Raw genomic sequence first — 18133 nt, 5'->3', positions numbered from 1 at the left:
GGCTGGAATCATAGGGAATGAGGGGTTCTTTTTCTGTTGGGAGGCTGAAGGTGACTGTTGGGGGCCATCTTGCTTTCCTAACAGAAAAGCCCAGCTGAGAATGACACCAGCACAGAGGAAAGTAAGCAAGGCCACGAGGTCGGGAAAGATGATTGCTACTGATGTCATCAAGCACCCAGGTACGGCCTTGCCTAGAACTGTCTGCCCTTAGCCTTCTTAGGTACATAAATCATTCTCTCCTGCCTCATTTGATTGCTTGTTTAGGCCGCTTTGGTTTTTCTGTCACTCAGTGGCTATCAAAAAACAACAACAACAACAACAACAACAACAACAACAACAACTCCAATTGCTCCTTGAAGTTGTCTAAATGGAGCATCCTGGAATTGTGACAGTATGGATTTAGGCTAGGTTCAAGGGGGACTTTGACATAACAGTGCAAAACTCCACAGTCTAACCTGGAGATCCAAATGGATTCAAACCGTATCTGTTGGCGGCCTGCCATAGGCTGGGCCAGTCACATTACCCAAATTAATCCTCATAGGACCGACCCTGTTAAGGTAGCAACTGATGACCCCATTTTAGAGGACGTGGCGGAGGCTCAGGAAAAGGAGGTGACAGGGCTATAGCTTGGAAGTGTGGAGCCCAGATTGCACACCCGGATTCTGCTGTGTGCAGCCTGAGAAGCCTCATGGTATGGCCTGTCCGTGTGTCAGGGCACCCGGCCCCACGCCTGGCATTCTGTGGGTGCCTGAGACTTGGTAACTGTCATGTGCCTGTTACAAGACTCAAAAAAGCAATGGGACCTTCTTTCCCCAGCACTAACACACCTTCCCAGTTCCCCGAGGACTAGAATCCCTCTCTGTCCCTTGCTTTCCTTGGCAGAGTCCTGCTCATGTGACAACAGGGCAGTCCCTCATTCACAGCCGGCATTGGGAGCTGCTACACTACAAGGGAGGCCAAGAGCCTTCACCTCTCCACCATGCCTGGGACATCTCTTTCCTTGGAGACTTGGGGAACTGACGCCCGACTTGCACACCCGAGGTCTTTTCCAGAACATGCCAAGAGTCTCACTCGGTTTGGAATGGGATGTATCCATCACTGCACTTTCCATGTCTCACTCGTGCACTCCTTTCTGTGCACTGTGGCCTCCCGTGCCTGCCATAGGAGAGGCCAAGCTGACAAGAAATCAACAGCTTAGCACTTGAAGGGACACACGAGGCAAGAGCTGACAGCTGGAAAGCTCTATTTAGAGAAGACCTCACGCTTTACACTGAAGAGGCTGTCGAAGCCCTCGGGGTCCGGAAGCAGTGCTTGGGCCAAAGTGAACTGGAAGGCTTCATGATGGCTGGAGGCTCTGGCCATGATGGGGGAGGAGAGGGTGTGGTGAGGTCCTTGGGGTGACCCGAAGGCCCACGGCATGCAGGCTCAGGTTGGCCAGAGAGGAAAAGGCAGAGGCTTGTCCCAGAGGTGTTCACAGACCAAACATGAATGGGCCAACCAGACAGACAGAGCACCATAGCTCATGGGTGTAGAGTACAGGGACAGGGGCAGAGATCCAAGTCTGCTGGGGAACTAGTTAAGAACAGAGAAATTTTAACCGACACTAGAAGGCTGTATCAGTTGGATGTGTTTGGCTGAAGCGACAGAAAACCCTACCAAGAGTGGCTTAAACTATGAAGGCATCTAACATTGAATGTTTAATGACGATGTGAGAGATGGGAGGTCCAGAGGTGGTCTGGTGGCTCACAATGTCATCAGTGACCCAGGTGCCGCCTGCCTCTCCGTTCTACCGTTAACAGAATATTGGTGTCACTGGTTCACGGTTGCCGTGTGGCTGTCTCCACTCTGACCATCACATCTGCACAGTTAGCACTCAAGTGGGAAGCAAGGGGGTACCTTCATGAACCCTGCCCACCTCTTCTCAGGAAGGAGAATCTCTCACAGAAGCCCCCAAAGACTTCCTCTAATACCTCATTGGCCAGAACTGGGTCCCAAGCCCCTTCCCCAGCCAGTCACCAGCTGCAGGAAAAGTGGTTGCCGTGACTGGCTTGGACCAACCCTGATTCCTCCAAGTGGAGCATCCACAGGAAGAAGGCAGGGCGGGCTGGACAAAGGTTACTATGTGAGCATCTGACACCATCCAGCTCTAAGGGACAAGTGGATAAGGGAGCTGAGGGCTCAAAGCACAGGGGATGGAGAGCAGAAGGAATGGCACAGAGGTGCAGAGCTGTGGGGACAGCTTGGGTGCTCAGGATTACTGCTGGTTCATTACCATGGGAACACAGCACAGGTGGGAAAGGTGGGCAGGCCCTCATTTTCCAGTTTAGGCCTGGAGTGGGGCAGGCCTTAGGCTATGGGGAGCTCCTAGGAGATGCTGAGCATGAGAGTGAGTGCGGGAGCAGAGGGGAAATTGCAGTTTTGTACGGGCACTTTAGGAACAGAGTAGAGCCATTCTGTGACAGCCAATAATGTCGCTAATAAAACTCTGGTGGCCTCTATTCAAACGGATGATTATAATTGACAAGAGAGAGCAAACACAACCTTAACTCGTGCATTTGGTAGTGGCAGCTACCTGTTTCTGGATATTAGAACGCACACCCTCAGCCTGGTCCTTTAGACAGCTACTGTGTCACATCTGCAACCCTGGGGCCCCCACCAGTCCCACCCGCCCTCAGCCTGGCTTCCAGCCGGAGGCCCCAGCGGGCCTGAAATGACTCGGTGCCTGGTGTTGTCATGTACACGGGATGCCCCCAGCTCGAGGGTGGGGCTGACTGTGTCCCACTCTCCAGAAAAGACAGCAGAGGCTGGAAGTGAGTGGGGGCTTGCTGTGAGGTGTGGGGTAGGGTGTGACCCCAGAGCCTCTGCCTTTCCCCATCCACCGTGCTATGTATGACTTCAGGACTTCAGGAAGTTTGCTTATTGGCTAACCAAACCAAAGGGGGGCTCAGAACTCCTGCTCACTCCAGCGCTCCACCAGGGGGGTGCAGAGGATGGGAAGGGAAAGGACATGGGGAGGGGAGGGAGGAGGGCTCTGCTCTGTGCCATGCTCACCCATGCAGAGGGGCACACATGTGACCCCATAAACGTGTCATCCATCCGTTATGCCCTGGGGCCCTCCAAGGCAAGGAAGACCTATCCACAAGGTCTATCCACCAAGAAGACCTAACAATTGTAAAGATTTATGCTCCAAATGTAGGAGGACCCAAATATATAAGTCAATTAATCACAAACATAAAGAAACTCATTGATAATAATACCATCATAGTAGGGGACTTCAACACCCCACTTACAACAATGGACAGATCATCTAAACAGAAAATCAAGAAGTAAACAATGGCTTTGAATGACACACTGGACCAGATGGACTTCACAGATATATTCAGAAAATTAAATCCTAAAGCAACACGGGGTGCCTGGGTGGCTCAGTCAGTTATGCGTCCGACTTCGGCTCAGGTCATGATCTCGTGGTCCGTGAGTTCAAGCCCCACGTCGGGCTCTGTGCTGACAGCTCAGAGCCTGGAGCCTGCTTCAGATTCTGTGTCTCCCTCTCTCTCTAATCCTCCCCCATTCATGCTCTGTCTCTCTCTGTCTCAAAAATAAAGAAACGTTAAAAAAAATTTAAATCCTAAAGCAACGGAATATACATTCCTCTCCAGTGCGCTCAGAATTTGCTCCAGAATAGATCATGTACCGGGACACAAATAAATCCTCAACAAACACAAAAATATCGAGATCATAACATGGATAGTTTCAGACCACAATGCTGGGAAACTCAAAATCAACCACACGAAAAAAATGTGGAAAGATAACAAATACTTGGAGACTAAAGAACATCCTACTAAAGAATGATTGGGCTAACCAAGAAGTTGAAGAGGAAATTTAAAAGTACATGGAGGCCAATGAAAATAACACCACAGCCCAAAACCTCTGGGACACAGCAAAGGCGGTCATAAGAGGGAAGGATATAGCAATCCAGGCCTCTGACAGAAGGAGGAAAGGTCTCAGATACACAACCTAACCTTACACCTTGAAGAGCTGGAAAAAGGACAGCAAGGAAAACCCAACACCAGCAGAAGACAGGAAATAATAAAGATTAGAGCAGAAATCGATGCTATCGAAACCAAAAAACAAAACAAAACAAAACAAAACAAAAACCCAGTAGAACAGATCAATGAAACCAGAAGCTGGTTCTTTGAAAGCATTAACACAATTGATAAACCACTAGCCAGTTTGACCAAAAATAAAAAGGAAAGGACCCAAATAAATAAAATCAGGAATGAAACAGGAGAGATCATAACCAACACAACAGAAATAAAAACAATAAGAGATTATTATGAACAATTATACGCCAATAAAATGGGCACTCTTGAAGAAATGGACAAATTCCTAGAAACATATAAATACCAAATCTGAAACAGGAAGAAATAGAAAATTTGAACAGACCCATAACCAGTAAAGAAATCTAAATAGTAATCAAAAATCTCCCCCAAAACAAGAGTCCAGGGCCAGATGGCTTTCCAGAGGAATTCTACCAAACAATTAAGGAAGAGTTAACACTTATTCTCTTGAAGCTGTTACAAAAAAATAGGGGAGTGGAAGGAAAACTTCCAAACCCTTTCTAGGAAGCCAGCATTACCTGGATTCCAAAACCAGACAGAGACCCCACTAAAAAGGAGAACTATAGACCAATTTCCCTGCTGAACATGGATGCAAAAGTCCTCAACAAGGTATTAGCCAACAGGACCCAACAATACATTAAAAAAATTATTTGCCACGACCAAGTGGGATTTATACCTGGGATGCAGGGCTGGTTCAATATCTGCAAACAATAGATAGGATTCATCACATCAATAAAAGAAAGGGCAAGAACCACATGATCCTCTCAATAGATGCAGAGAAAGCATTTGACAGCATCCTTTCTTGATAAAAACCATCAAGAGGGTAGGGATAGAAGGATCACACCTTGAGATCATAAAAGCCATATATGAAAGACCCAATGCTAATATCATCCTCAATGGGGAAACACTGAGAGCTTTCCCCCTAAGGTCAGGATCACGGCAGGGATGTGCACTCTCACCATTGTTGTTCCACATAGTATTGAGAGTCTTAGTCTCAGCAATCAGACCACACAAAGAAATAAAAGGTATCCAAATCAGCCAGGAGGAGGTCAAACTTTCACTCTTTGCAGATGACGTGATACTCTATATGGAAAACCCAAAAGATTCCATCAAAAAACTGCTAGAACTGACCCATGAGTTCAGCAAAGTCACAGGGTATAAAATGAATGCACAGAAATCAGTTGCATTCCTATACACCAACAATGAAGCAACAGAAAGAGAAATCAAGGAATCGATCCCATTTACAACTGCACCAAAGACCATGAAACACCTAGGGATAAATCTAACCAAAGAGGTGAAAAATCTATACACTGAAAACTATAGAAAGCTTATGAAAGAATTTGAAGAAGGCACAAAGAAATGGAAAAATATTCCATGGTTCTGGATAGGAAGAACAAATATTGCTAAAATGTCAATGCTATCCAAAGCAATCTACATAGTCAATGCAATCTCTATCAAAATAACACCAGCATTCTTCCTAGAGCTAGAACAAAGAACCTTAAAATTTGTATGGAACCACAAAAGACCCTGAAGAGCCAAAGCAATCTTGAAAAAGAAAACCAAAGCGGGAGGCATCACAATCCCAGACTTCAAACTGTATTACAAAGCTGTAATCATCAAGACAGTATGGAACTGGCACAAAAACAGACACTCAGATCAATGGAACACAATAGAGAACCCAGAAATGGACCCACAAATGTATGGCCAACTAATCTTTGACAAAGCAGGAAAGAATACTCAATGGAACAAAAACAGTCTCTCCAGCAAGTGGTGCTGGGAAAACTGGACAGTGACATGCAGAAAAATGAACCTGGACCACTTTCTTACACCATACACAAAACTAAACTCAAAATGGATGAAAGACCTAAACATAAGACAGGAAGCCATCAAAATCCTCCAGGAGCAACCAGGCAAAAATCTCTTTGATCTTGGCCACAGCAGCTTCGTACTCAGCACGTCTCTGGAGGCAAGGAAACAAAAAGCAAAAATGAACTACTGAGGCCTCATCAAAAGGAAAATTCTGCACAGCGAAGGAAACAATCGGCAAGACTTAAAGGTAACCAACAGAATGCGAGAAGATATTTACAAATGACATATCAGATAAAGGGTTAGTATCCAAAACCTATAAAGAACTTATCCAACTCAACACCCAAAAATCAAACAATCCAGTGAAGAAATGGGCAAAAGACATGAATAGACACTTCTCCAAAGAAGACATCCAGATGGCCAACCGACACATGAAAAAATGCTCAACGTCACTCATCATCAGGGGAATACAAATCAAAACCACAATGAGAGAACACCTCATACCTGTCAGAACGGCTAACCTTAACAACTCAGGCAACGACAGATGTTGGCGAGGATGCGGAGAAAGAGGATCTCTTTTGCATTGTTGGTGGCAATGCAAGTTGGTGCAGCCACTCTGGAAAACAGTATGGAGGTTCCTCAAAAAATTAAAAATAGAACTACCCTACGACCCAGCCATTGCACTACTAGATATTTATCCAAGGGATACAGGTATGCTGTTCTGAAGGGACACATGCACGCCAATGTTTACAGCAGCACCGTCGACAATAGCCAATGTACAGAAAGAGCCCAAATGTCCATCTTTGGATGAATGGATAAAGATGTGGTATATACATACAATGGAGTATTACTCAGCAATCAAAAAGAATGCAATCTTGACCTTTGCAACTACGTGGATGGAACTAGAGGGTATTATGCTAAGTGAAGTTAGTCAGAGAAAGCCAAATTCCTTTAACTTCACTCCTATGAGGACTTTCAGATACAAAACAGAGGGAAGGGAAGCAAAAATAATATAAATACAGGGAGAGAGACAAAACATAAGAGACTCTTACACCTGGAGAACAAACAGAGGGTTACTGGAGGGGTTGTGGGAGGGGGGATGGGCTAAATGTGTAAGGGGCATTAAGGAATCGATATTGTTGCACTATATGCTAACTAACTTGCATATAAAGTCAAGAAAATAAATATAAACAAAAAAAGAAGATCCAGACGCTTGGGGGACATTCCCTCCGGGCCGCTCTCTTCTGGGGCTGAGCTGGAGCCATCCTGTGGACAGAGATTGTGTCCCCAGACCTCCACAGTCCCCACTGCTCCCTAAGCTCCCCCTGCCTCTCCAGACTTGGCCCCTGGAGTCATCTGAGTTTGCTCTCCTCCCTGCTGCCTCATGGAGCTTCACTTCCTCATCTGGGCATGAGCCACAGCCATGTCAGCCTGCCCCAGTCCCTGGCCAGGGGTGTCAATGGGCTGAGAAGGTAGCCCTCAAGGCCGGCCCTGCAGAGGCAGCTGAGAAGGGGAGGAGGTGGGCCAGGAGTTGGGAACAAGGGCTCTGGGAAGTGTCCCCAAGGTATGCCACGGCTTCTGACTTCCCAAGATCCACCCTAACAGTCCCTCATATGGCCCTCCATCAGGCATTTGCAGACCCCAGCCAGCGGGTGTCTGTGGTCCCAAGGTCAACACTGAGGGCACACAGCAGCAGACGCCCGGCCCAACACTCCAGTTCTGGCATGTATAGCTCATGTATGGCACATGTGCTCATGTATAGCACAGCATCCTGTGAGGTGGCTGTGGCCAGGCCCACTTGCAGGGAGACAAGGGGCTTGCCCGAGGTCATGCACATTAATAGGGGTTAGAACCTCAGTCTGCCAGTCTATAAAGCTGCCTCTCAAAGAGCAGACCATGTCCCCAGGAGACTGGTCATCAGGCAGTTACAATCAGGTGATTTGAGTATAGATTGGGTGAGTGTGTCAGGGTGGGGGGTGGGCAGTGGGCAGGCAGGGTCGGAAGAGCAGAGTCCTGAAGGGGGAGGGGCTTTGCTAGGTGCTGAGGATTCAGCTTGTGCAAAGGCCCAGGGGTGGGATGCAATGGGGGCGACAGGGCTCGCATGCTAAGGCAGGAGCAGCGGGGTGGGACAGAAGGTGACGCTGGGTGCACTCGCCCCCATGTGTGGAAGCTCCCAGATTCCCCCCTCCTCCCGGCTCCACCCACATCCTGGCAGCCCTGTCTCCACGGCTCCATCTGTCTCCTGCCCCGAGGCCCGGCCCCCTAGCCGTCTCCTCAGCGTCCTGAGCTTCCACACTGTCCTGTCTTGGCTCAGACACAACAGATGGATTCCCGCCCTTGAAGTGATAATTAGTTTCTCATTACCGAGAGGTACCATCCTGACATGTCCTCAAAGTTCAAAATAAATTAAACAGTCTGGAAAAAAAAAATCCAGACTGTTAATGGTGTAAATGAGCACGGAAGTAAGAGAAGGTCCCTCGGCTCCTATTAATGATGGAGCCCTTCTGGTCCTAGAGAGAGGGAGGAGGTGGGCTTGACCCACAGGTGGCCTGTGTCTATTCAGTATTCTATCTATCGTCACATTTTTCTCAGCCCGTTTCTGCATCTGGCCCAGAGCCCTTAGAGAGCTCACGGACTGGAGAGGAACCAGGGTGATCACAGCCCTGTGCCGGAGGGGGTCTCGGTGAGGCCAGAGGGGGCTGTGGAAGGCGGTGGGAATCAAGAAGGGCTTCGAGGAGGAGGGTCTCCCAGGATGAGCCATCATCTGGCCACAGGGAAGCAATGGGAATACATGATGATGAGTAAGTGAATGAACGAATGAACGAATGAACAAATGGGTGCCCATCCAACAGAGAGCAAGGAGGAGCAGCCAGCCCAGGCCCGGGTGGAAACGCGAGGCACCCTGAGTGGGAGGGCTGTAGTGTGATAACTGCCACACACCTGTCCTTATGGCCCTCTCGCTGCCACACCTAGCCTGAGCCGGCTGCATGGGAGCCCTGCTCTGTCCTCTGCTCCCGGACACTGCTCATCATTCCTAGCAACATCCCCCAGGGTGGCCTCAGTATCCCCACGTGTACTTGTACCTGCCCCCTGGGGGCTGGCTGAGTTCAACAGAGTGATAACGCAGACTCGGGCTAATTAGCTAGAAAGGTGAAACCAAGGAGTACCGAAGGCACAAAATACAGACTCGAGACAAAGCTAAGATTCCACACTAATAATTAAGACACGGGCGTCCCGCTGCGCCTCAGGGCCTTTGCACTTGCTCTTCTCGCAACCTGGAACTCTGCCCAGTGCATCACTTGCTCCCGAAACACCTTTAGGAACTGTGTCCAACATCCTTCCTGATTTTATTTTTCTCCACTCTATACGCAGCCACCTGACTTGGCGTACACGTCACTTCTTTTTTTTTTCGTCTCTCCCACTAGACCGTTGGCTACATGAGAATGGAGACCCCTGCTGGCTTGAGCCACCGCTGTGCCCTGGTGTCTGGAACCAGCCTGGCATAAGAGGGCCTCAGTGAATGTGCCCCGGGTGAGTGAATGTTGTAGACCACAAACCAGAATGTCCTGGGTAGTGCTGAGGGCTGTTTATTCACCCTTTATTGACCCCCTACGTGTGCCTGGCACCGACCTAGGCGTAGACCCAGCAATGAATGAGACAAAACAAACAAACAAACAAACAAACAAACAAACAACAACCCCCAGATACCTCTGTGCCCTGCTCCTGAGGCAAAGACACTGTGGAGGGCAGACAGTGAGCACACTGTGTTAGAAGGGGCATGCGCGGCAGAGGAAAGGCAGGAGTCAGGAGGCTCAGAAGTGCCAGGGTGGGGCTGGAGGAGGCTGGGGGCCAGCCACGGCTGGGGCGTGGGGGAACAATCATGGGAGGAGAGATTGCACAGGACCTGGTGCCCTTGTGCATGAGGACTCTTCCTCCGGATGGGGGAGCCGTGCCTGGGTGCTTGAGCAGGGGTGGAGCCCTGAATGCCCCGAAGGGATGAAGTTGGTAATGGCAAGGGAGACTAGGGGTGGGGGACGCTGTGACTGGGGGTTGGGTAGGCGGGGATGGTTCCTCTGAGAAGGTGACATGTAAGATGAGGCCGGTGTGCATGCGTCTGTCTGCCTGACAGGTCGCGTGCCGAGTCACTTTGACTTGACCTCTCTGGCTTGTCACCACCCCCTCCCGCCCCCAGGAAGAATCCTCCTTCTAGGGGCCCACTCGCCAAATAGAAACGACCAACGCAGAGCCCACACCCCCCCACCTCCTTTCAGGCTGTCAGACTCTCCGACTCCGGGCCACTGTCTACCTGGAGTAATCACCCCCGGGCCAGGTACCAGATCATTTGGGACAGCCCCCACCCAGGCCCCAGGGTCCTGAAATTATCCACACTAGCCAATCCTAAGCGTGTCACCTGCCTTGCTTGTTCCCTCCTGCAGAAACCACAAGTAAGGCGCCTGTCACAATTGTCCCTCCTCCTGGGGTTTCTTCACGTGGCCCTGCACGGTGTGGCGTGCCCCTTTCTCCTGGGAACCGTGAGTAACAAACTCTTCTCAAAGGCATCGTCTCCTGATCTGTAGGCCTTACTGAACCTCAGATTTTCTCTAGATACACTTTATTTTAAAGCAGCACTACCAGACCCTTTGCAGACAATTAAGAGTAACAAACAAATGGACTGTATACGTTGTCATGACATCTACAGCAAAGTTAATGTTATTAGAAGTCCTTCCCCCCATAAAATGGCAGGTTCTGTAAGAGCGGAGGGTGTATAGGAAATGACCCTGAGCAGACCAGGCACCTGCGAAGTCCTCGGTATCTGTCTCCCCAGACTGAGAGCTCAGGCCCAGTCGTCCCCAAGTCCCAGGCTCCACCTTCCTACCGTGCTTGCTGTTTGGTCGGTTTGTCAAATTCAGCTTTTAAGCTTGTCAGCTTCGCAGGGAACTTGTCAGCTCCAAACTCATCTTTCGAGCAATAATCAAGTTACACCGTGCGCGAGACGGCCCGTTCCCGGAGTTATTTAATTAGAATCCGCAGCTATTAGCGGGGCGAGAGTCAGCACAGCCTATTTCAAAGCCAGCTACCTCTCTGGCGGAGGGTGGGAATGCACGGTGTGGGAGGGAAGAGGATGAAGTCCCTGAAGATACGAGGTAGACTCCTTACGTTGGGAGCGTGGAGCCTCTTGCATTTCCAGGGAAGCCCCTGGAGAGGGGAGGGCTAGAGCCGAGCTTGGCTGTTCACCCCACGGAAGGAAGGGCTGAGAATTTCGGAGCGCTGCGGTTCTGGGAGCAGCCTGGCCCAAAGGAAGCACACGGAAAAGTCTGCCCCAAGACTGCTGTCCTGGTTACGACAAGGTTCAGCTGCTGTCACGGAGGTGCCCCGCATGAGTTTGCATCTCTCTCCGGCTCGGTCTACAGGCAGATGGTCCAGGGCTGGCCTGGCAGGGCTGCCCCAGGAAGCTCCTCTCCCCAAAGCCCTGTCATCCCAGAGGAGCCGCCCTGGGGCCAGGGTGGGAGTTTGCGTTCCCAGCAGCAGGACAGGGAGAGAAGCACAAAGGGCCTGGTTCTCTGCTAGGAGACACCCCAGAAGGACAAATCGCTTCCCGTCCCATCCAGGGGGGAGAGTCTGGTCACTCAACCGGCCCTGCCGCAGAGGATGCCAGGAACCCTAGGGTCTTGGGCGGCCAGACCAAAGTCCGGTGTCTGGTTACTCCGAGTAGTAGATAATGCCACCGGGAGCCACACGGACACGTCTGCCACATCCCCTTTAATGTCCTCTCTCGGCACTGACCGCTCTCTACCCTGAGTTCATGTTTTACGAGAGACTGTTCATCACACAAGCTGCATGAAGTAATTTCATAATTCAGGAAGCAGGTGAGAACCCACCAGGGGTGTCAAATCGCTGAGGGACGCGATGACTGTCTCTGAAGCTCCCCACCCAGAGCCCACTGTGCACCTGCAGCCAAAGGTGTCTTGTGTTGCGGAAGTCGTCACGTTGGTCCCCACTCTTTAGAACATGAAGACTGTCCCCGAGAACCCGCTTGGACTAAGGAGACCAGAGGCAGCCAGGGGCCCTGAGCTCACAGGAGAAAGTCTCATTGGTGGAGCATCCCGTGCTCCCAGTAGACTGCTTCCCAGGCCCTGAGCTAGGGGACATTCAAGTTTGGGGATGCAGAGCAAAATGCACTAGTGGGCGTGGTCCTGGAAATAAGGGGTGCTGCTCCAAACGCCCACCCCTGCCTGCCTCCCCCCACCTCTGTCGTGTATGTGTACAGCTTCCTTTGGTGTGAAAACCCTCCAGGTTCCTGTGGGGGGGGGGGATCCCTCCCCATGCGGGATATGGAAAAGCTAGATTCCTGCATTACAGTGGAGACTCAGCTGCAACGTTTGGGACCCCTAAGCTACTTTGGGGGCCCACCCCCACACCATTTCCACTCCCACACAGGCTGGTTCTCAGGACTTTGTTACCCTGTTGTGAAGTCTTGGTCATAAGCAACATAGGCCACGGGACCTAAATGTTCCCCTTGGCCCTTCTGAAAATGTGGGGCAATGTTAGTGTAGGAAGGTAGGATACAATCTCTACATTGCTTTCTTTTTTTTTTTTTTAATTTTTTTAATGTTTATTTATTTTTGAGAGACAGAGAGAGACAGAGCATGAGCATGGGAGGGGCAGAGAGAGGGGGAGAGACAGAATCCGAAGCAGGCTCCAGGGTCCGAGCTGTCAGCACAGAGCCCGACGCGGGGCTCGAACCCACAAACTGCAAGGTCACGACCTGAGCTAAATTGGGACACTTAAACAACTGAGCCACCCAGGCGCCCCACAATCTCTACATTTCTGTAAAAAAAATTTGTTTTAACATTTCTTTATTTTTGAGAGAGACAGAGACAGAGTGAGAGCTGGGGAGGGGCAGAGAGAGAGGGAGACACAGGATCTGAAGCAGGCTCCGGGCTCCGAGCCATCAGCGCAGGGCCCGACGAGGAACTCGGACCCAGGAACTGCAAGATCGTGACGTGAGCCGAAGTCGCCCACTCACCGACTGAGCCACCCAGGCGCCTCCACAGTCTGCATTTCTGCCCTGCAATACTCCCACGACAAGTCCCTTAGGTGAGTTTTCCATTTAGTTGTTCTGGTGAATTCCCTAGGACTACATCACTCCACACTCCTCCGACCGGGACATGCAGGGCCCCAATTCTGTGCGGTGAGGATGCAAACAGAGTATCTGTGATACACCTTCCTGCGGCATCGACTTCATTACAAGATTTGGAATAACGGCCTCCCTCCTCCCCATACAAAAAACACAAGAGCAGGGGAGGAGAGAGATGCCTCAGGAAAAGCAGCCAGTCTCTAAAGCTTCACCCAGCTGGCGACAGGACAGACCCGCAGCTCGGGTGGCCTCTCCTCTTGTAGGCCGCGGACACGAGATACCCTCTTGATGGGAATCCACTGCAGAGAACTCTGAGGGGTGTGCACATTCCCGTTGTCCGCGGGACCGTATCTGCTTGCCCGGGCCACCGTGTCCACACGGTGCACCCACGTTGCATCACACACACCCGCGTGGGTTTGGGTCCGACTCCTGGCCAGTGTCCCGCACCTGTCCCGGGGCTTCCTGGAGCTCAGCATCTTTCGCTGCACTTAAAATGCAGGGACGGGGAACCTGGGTGGGCCTCCATCCCTCAGCATCCCACACGTGGTTTTGCTCAGGTCGTGATCTCACAGTTTTGTGAGTTGGAGCCCCACATCGGGCTCTGAGCTGATAGCACAGAGGCTGCTTGGGTTCTCTCTCTGCCCCTCCAGCACTCGCACTGTCCCTCTCTTTCAAACAAGTATTTATTGAAGTTGCTTTAAACTTCGAAAATGAAACAAAACAAAACAAAATAAAATGGAGGCACGAAGCCTTGGCTCTCTCATTTGGGTTTTATTTTATTGTTTTGAAAACTCTTTTTTTTCAATCGTATGCAGTTTCTACACAGCGGTTTTCTGGCTCTAGGGACGTGCTCCCTGGCTCCCAGCGTTCGCCGTGCGTGTCTGCGTCTGTGGTGAATGGGTCACACCTGGCCGGGCTAATGGTTCTCATGATGCTGGTTCCTACAGAAGTCAAAAGGCTCCGCTTTGAGAATATGCTGGAGCTGCAGAAGGCTGGAATGAGGCTCCAGGAGAGGGCTGGGCTCTAGGCTGGTGGGAGACTGCCTGGACGTTTTGCCTTCTGCTCTGTCATTACCTGAGGCAGCCGGGGGGTCCTCGGTGTCATGGCCTGGCTCCACATAAGGACTGAGTCCTTCCTCCTGCCCTATATTTTCCCATCGGTCCTTCATAACGGCTTTGAACTCTGCTCTCTTGCTTGGGTGGACGCTCATCAATTTCCTCCAAAGGGTTTCTCATTTGAGGGTCGCAAATACTAGAACATAGTTGCATTCCCCGCTCGGTATTTGTCCTGGCGCCTCCCAGAAGACCCCCCCGCCCCAGATGGCTGGAACTTGGATTGGGGAAGGGCTGTGGCTCCTGGAGTCAACAAAAAGGAAGGGCCTCACCATGATGGTGTGGCCCTCCACCTTGTGCTTCCTACAACTCCAAATCCAGCAGGTCACTATCCCACCGACACTCCTCCAGCCTGTGAAGCTGTTCTGGATCTGGTCCCACCCGTCGCCCTGGCCAATCTCCTGTGCCATGTCCCCGGGCCTCCTGGAGCTCAGCATCGTTCCCTGCACTTAAAACGAGGGACGGGGCTCCTGGGTGGGCCTCAGTGGCTCAAGCGTCCCACTCTTGGTCTTGCTCAGGTCGCCATCTCACAGTTTTGTGAGCTGGAGCCCCGCGTCGGGCTCCGAGCTGATAGCACAGAGTAGACTTGGGATTCTCCCTCTGTCCCTCCCCCACTCACACTGTCCCTCTCTAAGTACATATTCATTTAAGTTTTTTGAAACGGTATCCCTTCCCACGTGCTATGTGTTCAGGGGTGTATATTTCTTCTCTTGACGCGGGCACTCGCCCAATGGGACAGGATCCCATCCTTGGTGTTATCTCTGGGGCTCTTTTTAGGAGTTGGGGGGAGAGGGGAGACCCAGGAAATGGGAATTGACCTAAGCAGGGGCTGGCATGGCTGGCTGCCCAACCTTCTACCCAGATCCATTCCTGGCATTAGAACTTCTGTTCCCAGGGAAGTGGTCTCCTCTGCCCCCCCTGGGCCCCACTGTGCGACGCTGTGTCTGTATATTGTATACAAAGGTACTTGTCTTTTCACTTTGTAAACTACAATGGGCATGGATTAAACCAATATAAACAGATAAAAAGAATAATCAAATACAATAAAACCCAGGTAAAGTGAAAGAACAAAATAAAGACACGGACTGTGGCTCAGCTGCTTCCTTCGGTGCAGCTTCCTGTCTTCCTTCAGTGTAGGTTTCAAATGGTGTTATTTGATGATATTTATTAAGGTCAAAGGGGTATGATTTTATTCCCTTTTTTAGGTGTCACATAGCAAAACGCTGTTACTAAGAATCTGAATAACCTTCGTACCGGTCCCTTTTGGCTCGTGTTGCCAAATCGGGATCCTGGGGTCATTGTCCATGGCTCACAGTATTCACTACTGGCGGTGGACCTTGTTCCCATGACAGAGGCTGGGCCCCGTCGGTTCCCTCTGGGGCTCAGCTTAGTGCTGGGGATGTTGCTGCCGGATGATGTGCCCGAGCTCCAGTGGAGGGGGGGGGGGGGGGGCGGGGCGGGGCTGAACTGGAGCTGGAGGAGAAGGCTCCAGGGCTCCGCTAGGGGGCTGGGCTCCCTTTGGGGATCCTGGACTCTAGGCTGGCTGGGAGACTGTCTGGCATTTTTTCCTTGTGCTCTGTCTCCTGGTGCCCTTCGGGCCTCGGCTTCTCTTTGAAGAGTTCGGCAGGTATAGCGGGCTCGCCGGCAGTCTTTTGTCCTGCCACTGACCTGTTGTACCTCCTGGTTTGGGGAAGGACTGTGGCTGTGGGAGTCGGCAAAACGGGAGGGCCTTACCATGATGGTGTGCCCTGTGATGAGGGAGCATAAGGTAGGCTGAGGGCAAAATACAGGCCGGTACTGCACCCCTCCCGCCCCCCTGGTTGGAATATGTTTGATAACCCCAGACAGTCCTGGCTACCCAAGAAGAAAGGAAAGGGGTTTAAGTGCTTGCCATGGTGATGTGTGGAAAGTAAGGCCAGTGGAAAATAAATCCCCTTACTGCCTACAGCCTGTTGACAAGTCCTTGAAACAGGCAGAGTGGCCTCCCTGTGGGAGCTCAGCTGCCCCGAGGATGACATTTTGGTGGGGGACAAAAGAGAACCTTAGCTTCACATGATCCCAACCTCGAGGATCCTCGAGGATCCTTCCTTCGAGGAAGTCTGCTTCCTTTCTCTCAAGTCCCCCAAGATAGAAGCTGGCAATCATCCTGCAAGCTTCTACTTTTCTCTTTTCCTCCTTCACTCTCATTTCAGGGGCTTTTCGGGGAGTGTGGTCTTACTGGAACACTCTCCTGTCGATTGAGCAGGCTGCCACCCTCTAGCCCCGGCCACTCTGTGGGGAGGAGAGCGCCTGCCCTTTGGCTGCAAGGGCAGCCCTGGCCGGGATGGTAATGAGATCCAGAAACTTGATGTCCTGTCTTCACTCCTGTCCTTAGACAACGTTGTCTGCGTAGGGCACGGGACAGCCACCTAAGCCACGAAGCCTAAGACTCCCAAGTGAGGTTTCCTCGTCAGGGGTCTAAGGTGATCCCCTCCACAACTCTGGACTAGCCACCTCTGGCCCAACAGCTCCACTGGGAGACGGCGGGAACCAGTACCTGAGTGAATTAAAACCCAACTGGGGACCGTTCCCTAGGGGAGTTGCTTGTGAAGACTCTATGGGTGGGACTGTCACTTGGACCATGATGGATTTCCACCTGTGCCGCTTTCTGTCAATGTCCTCTACTAACTACTACTGACATTACAAAACTGGGCAATTGATTCCCCCTTGTGAAACTTTTCTAGTGTTTCCGTGGGTTACAAACGGCAGGTTCTTCAAGAACCTGGAGCCTGGCCTCTGTGGCATGCTCTTCAAAGACCAGGGACTCAGGACATGACCATCAGGGCCCTTTTCAGGCACGGCCTTTGGGGTAAGGTATTTCGGTCCATTCGCCAGGCACCCGTCTGCAGTCTAGAATGCAACGGGGAAGTGGGGGACGGTAGCATCCCTCCTTCAGGAGCCCTCAGTCGGCCAGTTGGCGGTCATGGAGATTTTATTCGAGGGACGCCTCGGGGAGCGTTGACACCAGGAAGCTCTGACATACCGTGTGCATGCCCCAGGAGTCGGGGGCATGGTCAGCGGCAACGGAGCCTCTCTCTCTTTCCTTTCGACTTTTCTCTCTGGGAGGAGTATGGGGGCTTCTCCTCAGTCTCCAAAGATTCTCCCTTGGGATGCCTTTGTAACCCACTGGCAACAACTGGGCTTGCAAAATGCAGAAAGGACTGATCCTGTAACACTGTGTGGCCTTAGTAAACGGACAGAGGTACCCACCTCCAGGCCTTCATGGCTACCCGGACCCTGGGGCCCCTCGGGGAACGTGCTCAGAAACCAGGTCAGGAAACTCCCTCCTGATATACCGGATGATAATTGTCTCAACAGGTCTCCTTCCTCCTAAGAGAACCCAGGTTAAGGGAGAAAACACAGGCCATCCCTGACAAAGGGGACGCGGACTCTTTCTCTCTGTTCCTCCTCCTACTAGATGTGAGGGCTTCTCCCTCATTATTTCCCGGCTTCACAGCTATGATTAGAGCCACGTGTGCTTAGTCTTCCTTGGGACGGGGACTTGAAGGAATATTCCCGAGCAGCTGCTAAAACTCCATTTGTTTTCCCCTCTTCTCTGGCCTGACCCAGATCGCCCATTTCCACTTTGGGGGAACAGAAAACATGGCATCTGTGCCTCTGACAGAGCTGATGAGGTTGGAACCAGGAAATTGTCCTTGTCTGCCTTCTGCTGGCACCTCACCTCTTCTGCCTTCCCCTCCCCCTCCTCCTGTTTCTGCACCACCTTGGGTGTGGCCTGAGTACCTGGTTCCTATCCCATCCTCAGTGCCTCGGGCACCGCCGGCTCCTTCTCCTACCCTCCAGGTCAAGGAGCCCAGAGCACCCCTGGGACCACCCGCCCCAGATCCCCCCCCCCCCCCCCCACTGGCATCCCGGGAGAACAAACGGATTTTCTTTTTTTAAGTGGACGCAGGTGAAAC

General features: G+C 51.5%; 1 protein-coding gene and 1 long non-coding RNA gene across 7 annotated transcripts in view; one reads left to right on the top strand and one right to left on the bottom strand.

The window, feature by feature from the left end:
• Positions 1 to 18133, bottom strand: part of IQSEC1 (IQ motif and Sec7 domain ArfGEF 1) — a 470459-nt gene that overhangs the window by 296454 nt on the left and 155872 nt on the right. The gene's annotated exons all lie outside the window — the stretch shown is intronic.
• Positions 52 to 16873, top strand: LOC123606038. Of its 2 annotated transcripts, none has more exons than XR_006716053.1 (4): positions 52 to 179; positions 9350 to 9455; positions 10361 to 10456; positions 16367 to 16873. It is a non-coding gene; the product is annotated as an uncharacterized LOC123606038 (long non-coding RNA). The 2 variants fall into 2 exon arrangements; XR_006716054.1 differs by lacking the exon at positions 16367 to 16873 and adding an exon at positions 13061 to 13079.

Source organism: Leopardus geoffroyi, chromosome A2 (assembly GCF_018350155.1).
Source record: "Leopardus geoffroyi isolate Oge1 chromosome A2, O.geoffroyi_Oge1_pat1.0, whole genome shotgun sequence".
Classification (NCBI taxonomy): Eukaryota; Metazoa; Chordata; class Mammalia; order Carnivora; family Felidae; genus Leopardus; species Leopardus geoffroyi.
This window is presented reverse-complemented; position numbering and strand designations above follow the sequence as displayed.